The sequence below is a fragment of the Gallinula chloropus genome (genome assembly GCF_964237585.1).
Source record: "Gallinula chloropus genome assembly, chromosome: 5".
Taxonomy (NCBI): Eukaryota; Metazoa; Chordata; class Aves; order Gruiformes; family Rallidae; genus Gallinula; species Gallinula chloropus.
Window position 1 is genome coordinate 66,186,772 of NC_140090.1, and position 12,766 is coordinate 66,199,537.

The window sequence follows — 12,766 nt, forward strand, 5'->3', positions numbered from 1 at the left end:
GGGAAGATATGCCAAGGACGAGATGCGGTGCACAGAGGGTGCGACCAGCCTTGGCACAGGTTGGAAAATCGGGAGCTGGAAAAAATTACACGGGTCGGGAATCCAGTTTTGAAACTAGACATCTTTCCTACTGCTCCTGAGAAACGTGTGTGTGAAGTGCTGTTCACACCTATGGCGGTGGGAAAGGACTTCCAGGCCTTGGACAAAGGTCAGTGCAGACCAGGAGATGGGACAGTCCCCCAGACAGCTCTGTGCTGATGGGCCGCTACCATCAGGGAGGGCCTGTGCAGTTAGCTGGCTTCAGACACCTCTGATAATGCTGTGGACATGACCTAAATCAAAGGTCTGAGCAGTAATCAAAGACTGCATCATCATCCAGGTCAACGAGCACATTTCTCTCTTTTCTACTTGTATTTGTGCGTTGTTATGGCACTCTGGCTTTCTAGTAGCTTGTGATAGGATTAGCAACACTTAGGGTAGATTTTCAGCATCAGCTGCAAACTACCCTGTTTTTTTGTTGAAAGTGAACAAACAATCCAATCTGTAACATGGACTTGCTTTTTTCATGGGTTTTTACAAAAAGAGCACGTTCCTTGCCTTCTCTTACTTGGTGGAGACTCGCAATGCACATTTTCATTGCAGGATCTAGGCCAAAGTTAGCAATAGTCTGCCATGGCTGTAAAGCCATGTTAAGAAATAACTATTTTTTTTAAAACCATGGTGTATTATAGTCCCTGAGGGAAGATTTGTATTGCACATTTACACTGCCTGTTATCACTGTGTTCTAATACCTAATTGGAGCCTTTAGGCACTAAGTTTATTAATAAGTGATAGAAGGGTTAGTGCTGTTGTGAAATTCCAGACTAGTCGGAACTTTCTCAGGAACAATCTTTTTCTGTACAGTTGTTGATTTAAAGAATCATAAATATTACAACCTCTCTTCTTTCATTTTTAAAAGCCAAGTTGTGTAAGCCTTACTGGCAGACAGCAAACTGGACTGTTACATGAGCCCACTCCACATTGTAATGGTTGCACACTGTCATAAAGAAAACCTATGCAGCATTTAAATTTGCAAATGTTTTTTAGCTTTGAAAACTTCCGTCTCATCCGTACTGTTTTTGAAAGCACAAGTGGAGAATACATTTATTGAGACGTGGTATAGATCTCTTTCAGTGTTAACCTTGCTGAGAAGGAATGGATTTTTTCAGTCAAATTGAGCTCTAAACACACACTAGCAGGATTTTAACATTTTTTCTAACTCACTGGTCCTGAAAGCTTGGGCGTTTTTAATATTGTTTTATTAAGGAATAAGAAGGTTTACAGTCACATTGAAACCATCTATCAAATCCTACAGTAAAGGCAGGAAAGAGGTTATTCATAACATTAGAGGTGAAAGATACGGGGAGTTTCCTCTCCACTTCCCACTGCATTTGATCACTTTTTTCTCTTACTTTATTACAAATAAAGAAACTAAACTCTTCCCCCTCCTTCACTATCATCTTCAAGTATAAAGAAAGTCAAATTTTTAATGATGGATTAAAAGCACGGCGATGGTTCCTGCCCTGAAGTCTTCCAGTCTGAACAAGTCCGATTGAAAAAAGGACAAGAGGACCACCAGAGCTCAGTACTGCTTCAGTTGTCACCAGCCAGCACAGCAGGACATTTAGCGCTGGTGGTAGCCAACCGTTTTCCCAGACCATTTCTCAACCGAATTTCCCATGTCTTGGGAAGGCAGTTTCATCCCGGGTTCCCTTTAAAGATGGGAAGAAAAAAAAAATGTGGCACTGCAAATCGAAGAGCACCCAACATTGTGCTATGGTTGGGTTCCGAAACTGGCAGTTTTAGACAACGTGTATGTCTATAGCCTGGGTGCCTTTGGGCCCTTACACAGCAGATAGAAGATGATTGGAGATGATCTCCTTGGCTGGGTTTTGGTGTGTGCAAGACAACAATTATGAGGCTGTGGTGCATATTAAAGATACTTGGAGAATTTAGGTGTCTGTGCTGTTAAATAGAACTGAGGAATTTTAACTTATAGTTGACCTTGGACTCTTCAATTTCTCCTTAATCTTCTTCAATATAGCCCAAGGTTATTTACACATGTATATTAGAAGGAACACTCTTTAGGATATCTCTCCTTACAGTTTTCTGTCTTGGTTTGGTCAGCAACCAGAATGTGATATGTGCTGCTCTCCTTTTGCCAACAGAGACAAGTAGGAGAGTTTAAGAAACACTTACGGAGTCCTCAAATGCCAAGTCCTGCTCAGATAAACGTCCTGGCAGACAGAAACAAGACAGAGATTCACTTGAATCATTAAATATTTTCTGATTTTAATGATCTATTTACAATAAAGTTCTTGCTTTAGTAATTTGATTAAATCATAGAAGTGAAGAATAAATTTTCTTAGATCAAGGAAGAAGAATACTGTATGTGACTATTTTCTTGGTGTTTTTATTTCTGTGCCTCAAAAGTCCTAAGGATTTTTAGTAGATTTGTCCATGTAGGCATACACCATGACTTTACAACCATACTTGAGAAGGAAACTTTATCGTGTGGCTGTGTAAGTGTTAAAAAGGAATGTAAATAAGTTTAGGAAGATACTCCTGAAATGGTATTAGGCTGAATGAATATAAGCAATACAAAAAGGAATCAGAGGTTAGTTGCAGGTGATTTGTTAAACTACAGGTTTACATTACATTTAGGTCATGTTCCCGAACACAAAACAGCAGCAGCACCTGCTTAGCATCACAGGACATTACACAGCAATTAAGTAACGAGAATGTGTTATACAATAATAGGAAATATGGGGAGGCAGAATGTAAATAAGTCAATTTGAATTTTGCCAGGATTTCAAAATTGTATGTTAGTATTGGAACAGAGCCATGGAAACTTTAATAACCACAAACAGGTTTCGGTCAGGGCTTTTGTTTTATTTCTTATCCAGAAGTTGGCACACTATCAGCCCTCTAATTCCTTGAACATTGACCCTTTATTGACAGTAGTGAACTAACGAATCATTCATCCCATTTCCCCTAGCACCTCAGTATCCCAACACTGTTATCCCATTCTGACTCTGTCTCATGCTGCTCGTCACGTCAGCATAGCACCATGTTATATATGTAAGCCTGTGCAATGAAATTATTAAAAAACCCAAGCCTAGAAGAGATTTGGCCCAGAAAAGGATAGGTAAAGTAACTGGGAGAAAGCCATTCCAGAGCAGGTTTCTACTGGCATACTTGAAATTCTGTGAAAAGATGTTATTTGACAGGTGATAAGGGAAGAAAAGCAGAATGGATAAAAATACGCAGTACAACATTTATGTAGAAAGGACCCAATAATTTTTGGCTTCATGTGTAATGAACTAATACATCAGGTTTGGAGGTGGAGTATTCCTGGTCCATAAAGAGCTCCTATACAGCACTGACAATACCAAAACAAAGACAGTAAAACAATAAAAACAAAGTAATTCAGAACTGTTACAAATCACTAGAATTAATTGGATGAAACTGGATATGGAAACAGATTCTCAGCAAAACGGTCCTGAAGCTATTCAACAGACTGAGTAATCTTTTAAGGAAATGTGGAAACTGAGTCATTCAGAACTGGAGCAATCAGAGCAGGGAACCATGCTCCACAGGGAACAATGCAGCGTTAGAAAGAGCTGCCAAAACAGGATTTCCATTTCTGCTATTCTGCATCAGCACAGAAACACCTCTGTATTGTTTTTATGTTAAGAAAGCACAATGTATGAAACCCTCAGATATCATTGCTTTGTTTTCTCTCCACTTAACGTTTTGCATCATATTCATATTTATAAATATAGTATTGTATCTGAAATTAAAATGGGTCTGAGCACTCCTGTCCTTGCAGGGTAACACATTTTAACACATTTACAAAAGGTTGCACTGAACTTTTCATCAAAATAATGAGGTTCTTGAAGTTAGAGACCGCTTCATAAAAAAATAAAAAGTTACTTTATTTGTTCTGCAGCAGAGCAGAGACTAATGCAAAATTCTGTTAGAAACTGAAATTGCAGCTCTGAGGTTATAGACAAATAATAATAAGCTATCAGTGGAATAATTACAACAAAACAATCGGCAGTGAAATAAATATTTGGAGGAAAAAAATACTGTTAGCTCTTTTGCAATGCTGAGCCAAGGTTTTTTTCCAATGAATACTTCAGAGTTGTTGCCAAATAATATCAACTCCCCTCCCCCTCCAAAAAAAAAATCCTATGTACATGGTAGGACATGCCAGTGTAAATTTCTGATGACCACCAAATGCAACTCCCAACTGTTACCAAGTCCCTCAGCTGCCTCAGAGAACAGATTGAAATTGTTCAGAAATGCTATTAATATCACTTTTTTTTTTCCCCCAAATGTTCTAGCCTTCATATCTTCATGCTGTTTTATTTACTTGCACAGTAGCAGGAGAATAACACTTTTGCCTGGTCAGCCAAAAGAGAAGCAGCTTTTTTTTTTTTTTTTTTTTTTTGTTTTTTGCTTAGTCCCTTCCGAGGTCTCACATGGGGTAAAGTTCATGCTGCAAAACTTCACTGAATATCGAAATGCTGCCCTGCAGAAGGCAGAGCAGAAAGTACAGAGAGGATGGCGGCTGCCTGCTGTCCCACAGACCCAGGCATCGACTTCTGCAGGAACACAGGGCTTTCAGCAGAGCCACCCTTTCCCTCACATGTGGTTTTAAGATGCACTGGGAGGACATATTTTTGGATGTTGATGTACACGTGCCAGTGCTTCTCCGCATGGTACCTTCTTAAGACACATGCCAGCAACAGGACAAGGGGCAATGGGTGCAAGCCAGAGCATAGGAAGTTCCATGCGAATATCAGGAAGAACTTTTTCACTGTGAGGGTGATGGAGCACTGGCACAGACTGCCCACAGAGGCTGTGGAGTCTCCTTCTCTGGAGACACTCAAAACCCGCCTGGATGGGTTCCTGTGTGATTTAGTCTAGGTGATCCTGCTCATGCAGGAAGGTTGGACTAGATGATTTTTCGAGGTCCCTTCCAACTCCGAACGTTCTGTGATTCTGTGTGAAGACACATGCAGATTCTGATTTACCAGCATGCCTTGTACTAGAGAAAAAGGGAGAGAAAAACACAGAAAAACCTAGCACCCTGAAAACAGTATTTTTCAGGTAGAAAGCTATTTCAAGCTTTATTTTCCTGTCATACAAAAGTACTTTTTGTCATCTCCCTGCATAAAGAAAGTGAAATGAGTCTTTTTCACACCTTCCTGAATTGTGAAGATCTCTTAGTACCCTCCTTTATATTTCTAGAGATAGCAGGTTAGGTACTCCCTTCACTGCAGAAAAGACAAAATGGTAAGTAGATATTCTAAGGTCAGGAAGATGACAAAGGCCATAGACATAAATAGCAAAAGCGACACCTATTTGCAGCACTCCATTAATGGACTTTGAATACACATTATAATAGTTGTTAATGGAATTTATGTTTGAAGCATTGTCAGAGAATGCCAGAATGATTTATGTCAGAAGGGAGTGCTGGAAATCACCTGGTCTAAGTGTCCAGTAAAAACAGCACCAGCTTCAAAAGTACATTTGGTTGCTCAGAGGTCATCCAGTGACATTTTGCATCCCTACACAGACAGGGATTTCACAGCCTCTGGGTACCACTCGAGTGTTTGGCCATCTTTGCTGCAAAGAACTTTGTTTCCTTAGATCTTAAAATAATTTCCCTTGCTGCAGGTTATATCTATTTCCTCTTTCTGTTGCTGTGTACCTCTGAAAAAAACATCTGGCTTCCACCTACTCTTCAACTACCCATTAGGTAATTGAAGACAGCATTAAGATAGTCCCTTTGCCTCCTCTTCTCCAGGCAGAACAAAACCCTGCCCTCCCCTTTGTGTCAGGTGCTATAGCCCCCCAGCAGTCTCGCTGTCACACCAGTGAATTAGAGCTGGTTTATCAATGTCTTTTTTGTGTGACTGTACCCTCCTGTGACAATATACGAATCGTGCAAAACAGAAGTAGTTATTACTCTGTTATTTCCCTTCCTAATATTCAGCAGATTTCTAGGTTACTTGCTATCATGCATCCAGTGAATTAAAATGACATATTAACCTAACCTATATTTCACTGCTTGTTGTTGTACTCACTTGTAGCAGAAAAAGGAAAATAACAATTTATACTCAAAAGACAATGATTAAAATAAAACTCTCATTATACAAGAGATGCTTAAGATAGACAAATCTTGCATTACCTTATACATTTTGTCATTGTCACTCAGTTATGTGGAATCCTATATGAATGCCAACATTGGTATTATAGAGAAGATTTCATGCATATGTAGTGCTTCAAATAACTAACTTCTTTGTTTGCAAATGTCCAGTTGAAAACAGGAAAAAACTTACAAGACTAAATGAGAAAAAAAATTTTACATGGATTTATGGATGCGGCTGGAAATACTTTGTAAGGTTCCTTCCAAGCAAAACCATTCTATGATGCTATGAACAGTGTTTTAAAAAATAAACTACCCCATGGTTTGAACAAATTTTCTAGAGGTTTCAATTCAATTCATATTTTGTGGGCAAGTTAGTCTGTTGATAGAAGTCCTAATATGAACATCCAACAAGTCCAATTACTCCAAGCAGCTATGCAGAGATTCTGCTAACATCAATAATCCTCCAGTCCCATTATTTCTAACACACTTCTTTCTCTAAATTCTTTCTGTCAAAACAGAAAGTAGCATCTATTATTTTTTTCTGCATATTCCCATTTTAATTTCATTTCCCACTTCAAGCCACTTGAAATCATGTCAGTCAATATTTTATATTATTTCTTTCAAGATCCTTTAGAGAGCTTATGTCTTCCTCAATTTAGAGGTGGCTTAGAAACTGCCCTTCTTTTTGTCAGGTAGATGCCTTCTTCCCTGCATTTCCAATATCTTTATCAGTGATTACTGAGCCTACTTTTACACTTTATGTGCATTCCTAAAGACCTGAAGTTTTGTTTTGGTCTTCTCATGCAAAAACATCACAAATAGCGCATCCTCTCCATAAAATTTAGGCACCATCCTGTGTTTTAAGAAGCGTTATGCCCTTTTACATCATTCATCTTGGTACTTTCAGAAAGGAAAACCCTCAACATTAAAAGAAATCAAAGTACCATATAAGTACAGTGCACTGTATAGGATCACAGCAAATAGCAACCGCAACGAACACTTAAAAGAAGTTGCATTACAGGCATGGAAAATAAAAAAAAGTATGTATTTGCAAGTCTTAATTGCTGTTAAGCATAGCACAGATGATTTGTGAAAACATCACCTTTAAAGGACCCCACCTACATCTGAATCTTATGGTATCAGTACTAGATGCTGAGAATGTAGCTGTTGCCTTAAAATTCAGAAACACTAATATCCAAAAAGAAACCTACTTTGAAAACAATTTCACTAAAAAAACAATAAACCATTTCTAAACCTCTCTAAGATGGTGTGATACAGAATATTAGAACTAGTTTAAACATCTGTGATTTAAAAAATCGTAAGTATACTACTTGAATAAGGATAATATTCAGGAAAATAGAATAACTGCTATGGATCACTGAAATTATTTCTGTTTCGCATGTGTGTCATACAGGTATTAACTAGTATCAGACAGTAAACCTACCACAAAACATGCTGGTGAGGGCTTGTTTTTAAATGAAAACTTCTAGCTCCTGAGAATTACTAAAAAGCTATTATTCTTTATTCTTTTCTTGTAAAATGTACTGTTTTCCCACTCTATTTCCTAACCTCCTCTCTTAATATGCAAGCGCATTTGGAATACTGAATCACACTCCAGAATGGCAGCAATTGGTATGCATACGGTGTTAATTGAGTCAGGAAACATTCCTTACCAGATGGATATGGATTTTTGTGAATGCATAATGGCCCTTTAAGAAGCTTAATAGAAAAGTATGAAACCTTTTACAAACAGCATTCCAAAGCAAGATTGCCAAAAGCAAGTGCACATAAATAGCTCAGATAATTGGAGCCGTATTCCTGCACCCATCCCCAGCGACAGAGCGGGGCTGCTGACCACGCACTGTGATTTGTATTAGCTTCCTGGTCTGGGTTGAACCTTCGGTTGCCCCCATCTTCTTTCAAATGCCAGAAATTTTGGTTTTGTCCTGTTTGCCAGAGCTTTAGCACTGGTTAGTCACTGAGCATTGCTTCCCACTTCCCACGTATGAGGTTTCTTTAAATCTTGCACTTGTTACAGAAGCAGCTACAGGCTGGTACAAAGACCTGGGCGCGCTGCTGTGCTGCACACAGGCCTTCTCCAGGCACAGTGAGCCTTGTCCCCAAGCCGACAAAAAGGGAAAGAGGAGATTAAATCCAGCAGGACAGCAACAACGCAAAGAACAAGATCCAGGCACCTCCGTTTTATACCCTTCGCTGGGCCAAGGGGCACAGCTGCTCTCTGATGCTATTGAACATTGCAATGGGATTTTGAGGAGTCTCCTGTAAAGAGCCATCTACATAATACTATTCCCTATCTGTTTTCTTTATCTACATTTTCAAAAACATGCGTATGGCATATGTTTCTCATCGTCGACTATGACCTTTGTTTATTTATAGTTTAAAAAACTCTGACTACTGCCAGACACTATTAAAAATAAACATTTTTAATTGTTTTCATGTTTTATCCTCCCCTCCCCTTTGCACTCAAGTCTGACAGGATGAAACATTGTTTTTGCTTGGGATAGAGCTACTTCTGCCGCAAGAAGAAAGACGACTAGAAGGAAGTTGTATACATAATATTAGAATAGTTTTATATTCAGCAGTCTGGAAACAAAGCAAACTACCATCTCTCAGCCCCCTTTATATATGTCTCCCCATTCCCAGGATCTATCTTTAGCTGAGGGGGCAGAAATGAGTACTGAATTTCTCTCCTGCCTTTATCCCAGCCAAACCTATCTCTATATTCTCAGCAACAGAGCCCCAAGATGAGAGGCTGCCTTCACTTCCCATCAAAACAAATAGCCAGACCATTCAATGCAAGGTGGGTTTTTGTTTCCTTGGGCAGACAAAAAGCATTCAGCATCCAAAATGAGTTGCTTTAACAACTAGAATAAAATATGAGAATGTCACAACTGTGTCATACCCCTTTCATCTTCTATTCATCATTCATGGGTTTGTCTTCAGAAACAGACACTTTTCCTCTGCTTTGTTTACATAAGTCTAAGAATCTGATTCCAAAACAGGTACAAAATACTGAGGAAAAGTTAAACCACAACTTTTTCAGTCTATCAGCTGGCTTTTGTGGTTCATCACTCAGATCAATCTTTTCTGGAAACCTGGTCTTGGGGTACCAAGCTCAGGGAGCTGGGATACCACCATGGCACCATGGATTTTACTTCATGAAGTTATTCACTCTAACAGCATTGCAGAGCCAAACCTCTTAGACAATATGCTGCTGAACAGATAGAAGTACATTAAAGCCACTCCTAAATCCACTGCAATATTATCTACTGATAATTCAAATTGTTGGTGTACCTACCAGAAGCAGACAGTACCAGGCTGCTTTAATACCCAACGTAACTCCTTTTCTGAAGTAGAAGTATACTTATTAGTCAACAGTAATGATATTTTAGAGAAACTACTAAGATGAATCCATTTCCCACTGTGAACATGGGTAGATTATACCGTGTCTCAGTTTTCCTTTTTCCCATTATTCTTCCATCTGCCTTTGTAAAATTAAATCTCCTTAAGCAAAGCCATTCCCAAGTAGGTCTTTGTAGGCTGCCTCACACAAGGGACACCAAATAGTGTTGGGACCCTTCAGCTGGTGCAGTTTTTGCAAAGCAGTGTAGGAGCAGAATCACATAACATGCTCTGAAGCTGCAAACAAAGGACCCCAAAGAACTCATCTTTGGGTGGAAAAAAGAAAAAAAAAAAAAACAAAAATAAGGACAAAGGTTCAAAGGATGTAGGTGACCCTAATCTTCTATCCCTGTGAGGGTTCCCAGCTCTTTTCCTGACTTGCAACTGCATGGTGAGTTGCAGTCTCCCTGGTGAAAGTACCAAATGAAGGAAAAACAGACATATGACTGGGATATTTGGGGACAGCCTGTCAGATGGAGAATCAGTACAATCCTGATAGAAAGAAGCTATTAATACACATCTTCTTTGGAAAGATCGATCCCTTCCCAGACAAAGTTGTGGGGTAAAAATATTTTCAGCACTTAGTTACAAGCTTCAGAGTGTGTGAATGTGTGAGCCTGGGGCAGTGGGGGTGTTCAAAGAAGGGGTGGGTGGACATTTTTGCATTCCTCCTGACAAGTCTGAGGACCAGGTAGAAAACAGAAGGAACCATAACAGCAATTACACATTGTTCCTTTATCCACTTTGGGGGGTTTTGCATGATTATTGTCCTCTCTGTAAACACAAATTCCTTCTGAATATTTTATTTCCTTGCTCATTTTCAGCTTTCTATGTGAAAATCTCTCTGCAAGTGGAATTTCTGATCTCTCCTCTCCTCTGCCTGTCTTTAACTAGAACTTGATGGCAGAAGTAAATGAAATCAACCTTTCCTGCAGGTTGGAAAGTCAAAGTCCACGGCCTAAATTAGTGATCCATGATTCAGAGATTTGTTCCTCCATCTCATCTCAGCAGGTGGCCATACAGCAGGTGGTACAACACCAAAGTGCCAGCACGAGCCTTATTCCCTCCAGGGATAGCAGTTACACAGTGTTGATGGCCCCAGCCCTGTTGATGCTGACTGGAAAGGTACAATCGCTTCTCAACAGGAAGACTGATGGAAAATTTGACTGCAGAAATTCCCAACCTACGGTGCCCTCAGTGCTTGGGAATTGCTGCCATGCTGAGGTAATAGACGTGCTCTGAATTTCCAGGGAAACTGCAAAAGTCAGACACCTCCATCTGCTGATGCTGCCATTCACACTTCCTGTCTCCAGCACACCGAATGGATGTTCTGGATCACGTACAGCTCATGAACCACAGCCAGCAGCATGGCTAAATGCAGCCTCCTACTTCCCTGTTTGCAGAGGAGTAAACCCCTGCTTTCATCCCCTGACTATACCGTCATTTCAAAAAATAATTAATAATCCAGAATTACTACTGGGTATTTAGATCCCCCGGGCAAATAAAACATTGCAGTGTTATGGTGTAATATAAATTAGTGGCAGTGGCAATATTTCCACTGAAATCAACAGTCAGGCTTTCACCCACTAAATCCTGCCAAAATAGCAGAACACAATAATCAGGACTCCACTGGTGCTCTGACAGCCTGACCTCCTCCATAAGAGAAACTCTAGGAGTTTGCTGAACTATGTTCTAAATAGAAATAAAATATAACTATTCAGAAAAAAAAAGTTATCCAAATTTGATTTAGGGATTTCTGGTAATGGAAAACCTACCGTTGCCTTTACAAAAATCAGCATAATGGTTAATTACTGTCACTTCTACATAATCTGCACCTTGTGTTTATCAGAATTTTCTAGGCTTCAGACTGCATTGAACTTTGTTCTACTTCTAATCAATAGAGGCATCTATTTTCCAAAGCCTATTTGTTATAGATGGAAAAAAAACACCTTTAGCCTACAGACGATAAAGTAAATGGATTTAATTTATTGAGTTTTTACATGAAGTTTGCTATCCTCTTCTCATTCTTGTGATTAAGGTCTGACATTAACATTTTCATGTAGGAATCAGGAACCCGGTATTCAAGCAGTTATACCCAAGCTGATAGTGCTTCTCCTCAAAACCAGCTTTGGTGCAGGCTTGTAGCAAACTGGCTTGACTGATTAAACAAATGTCCTAGAAAAATCTCTCTTAAAAAAAAGCCTGAACTCTTCATCCAAATTAGACTTTTGTACAGGCACTTGACTGTACTTTACAGAAAAAGGTCAGCAAATGTCATTTCAGCTCATTTTATCAATACAAACTTTGGGTTAAATTAAGATATGATGTAACCTGGAAAATTTACCAAGTGGAAGATGAAAGAAAGGCCCAAAACCTGTTCATCTATAAAGTAAAGTAATTTTACCCTTTTTAACCAAAATCTGATCTTCCTGTGATACCACTTGCAGGTATAATTGTGTAACTGAAGTGAATAATCAGACACCCAGGGAGTGTGTGTGAGATCTAATATTTGTCAGAGACCCCACAAAGTATTGTTGGGTGTGTAATGTTGCCATTCTCATTAGTTGCAAAGAAATCAAATAGTTACGAACAGCTCCAACTCTTCTTGTAAACAACCTAGAAGATATGCAGCCTGATTTTTAGAAGCAGGGTAAAAGTTCTTCCACTTTATTTATAGAGGTGGAGAGAGACAAGGATATCCTTTGGACTACTGCAGCTCAAAACTCAGAAAGAGTTTCCTGCTTCCAACTGTGTCACTAGGAAACAGGAAAAGCAAAAAAGAATATTTACCAAAAAATATTCCTCTAGTTTGTATATATTATATCAAACCACTGTTACTGCCGGCCACCAGAAAAAAGCTTAACATCTAGTCTTTCTTGACTTTAGGATATTTATTATCATAGATTTACACTTCTGAAATCATGGTTAACAGCAGAGTTCCTCTCCGTTCAGAGCACATTTATAGGCTAGGAATAGCTATTGCCAGAGGAAATAAGCAAGAGGGTCAGGGGACAAGCAAATTAAAAACAAACCCAAAATAACCCAAGGATGTACTGTTTTGGTAAATATAAACTTGTTTTAAATGCTTTTCTTGTAAAGAGGATGTCTATACTGGATCAATAAAAATACAATTATTGACAT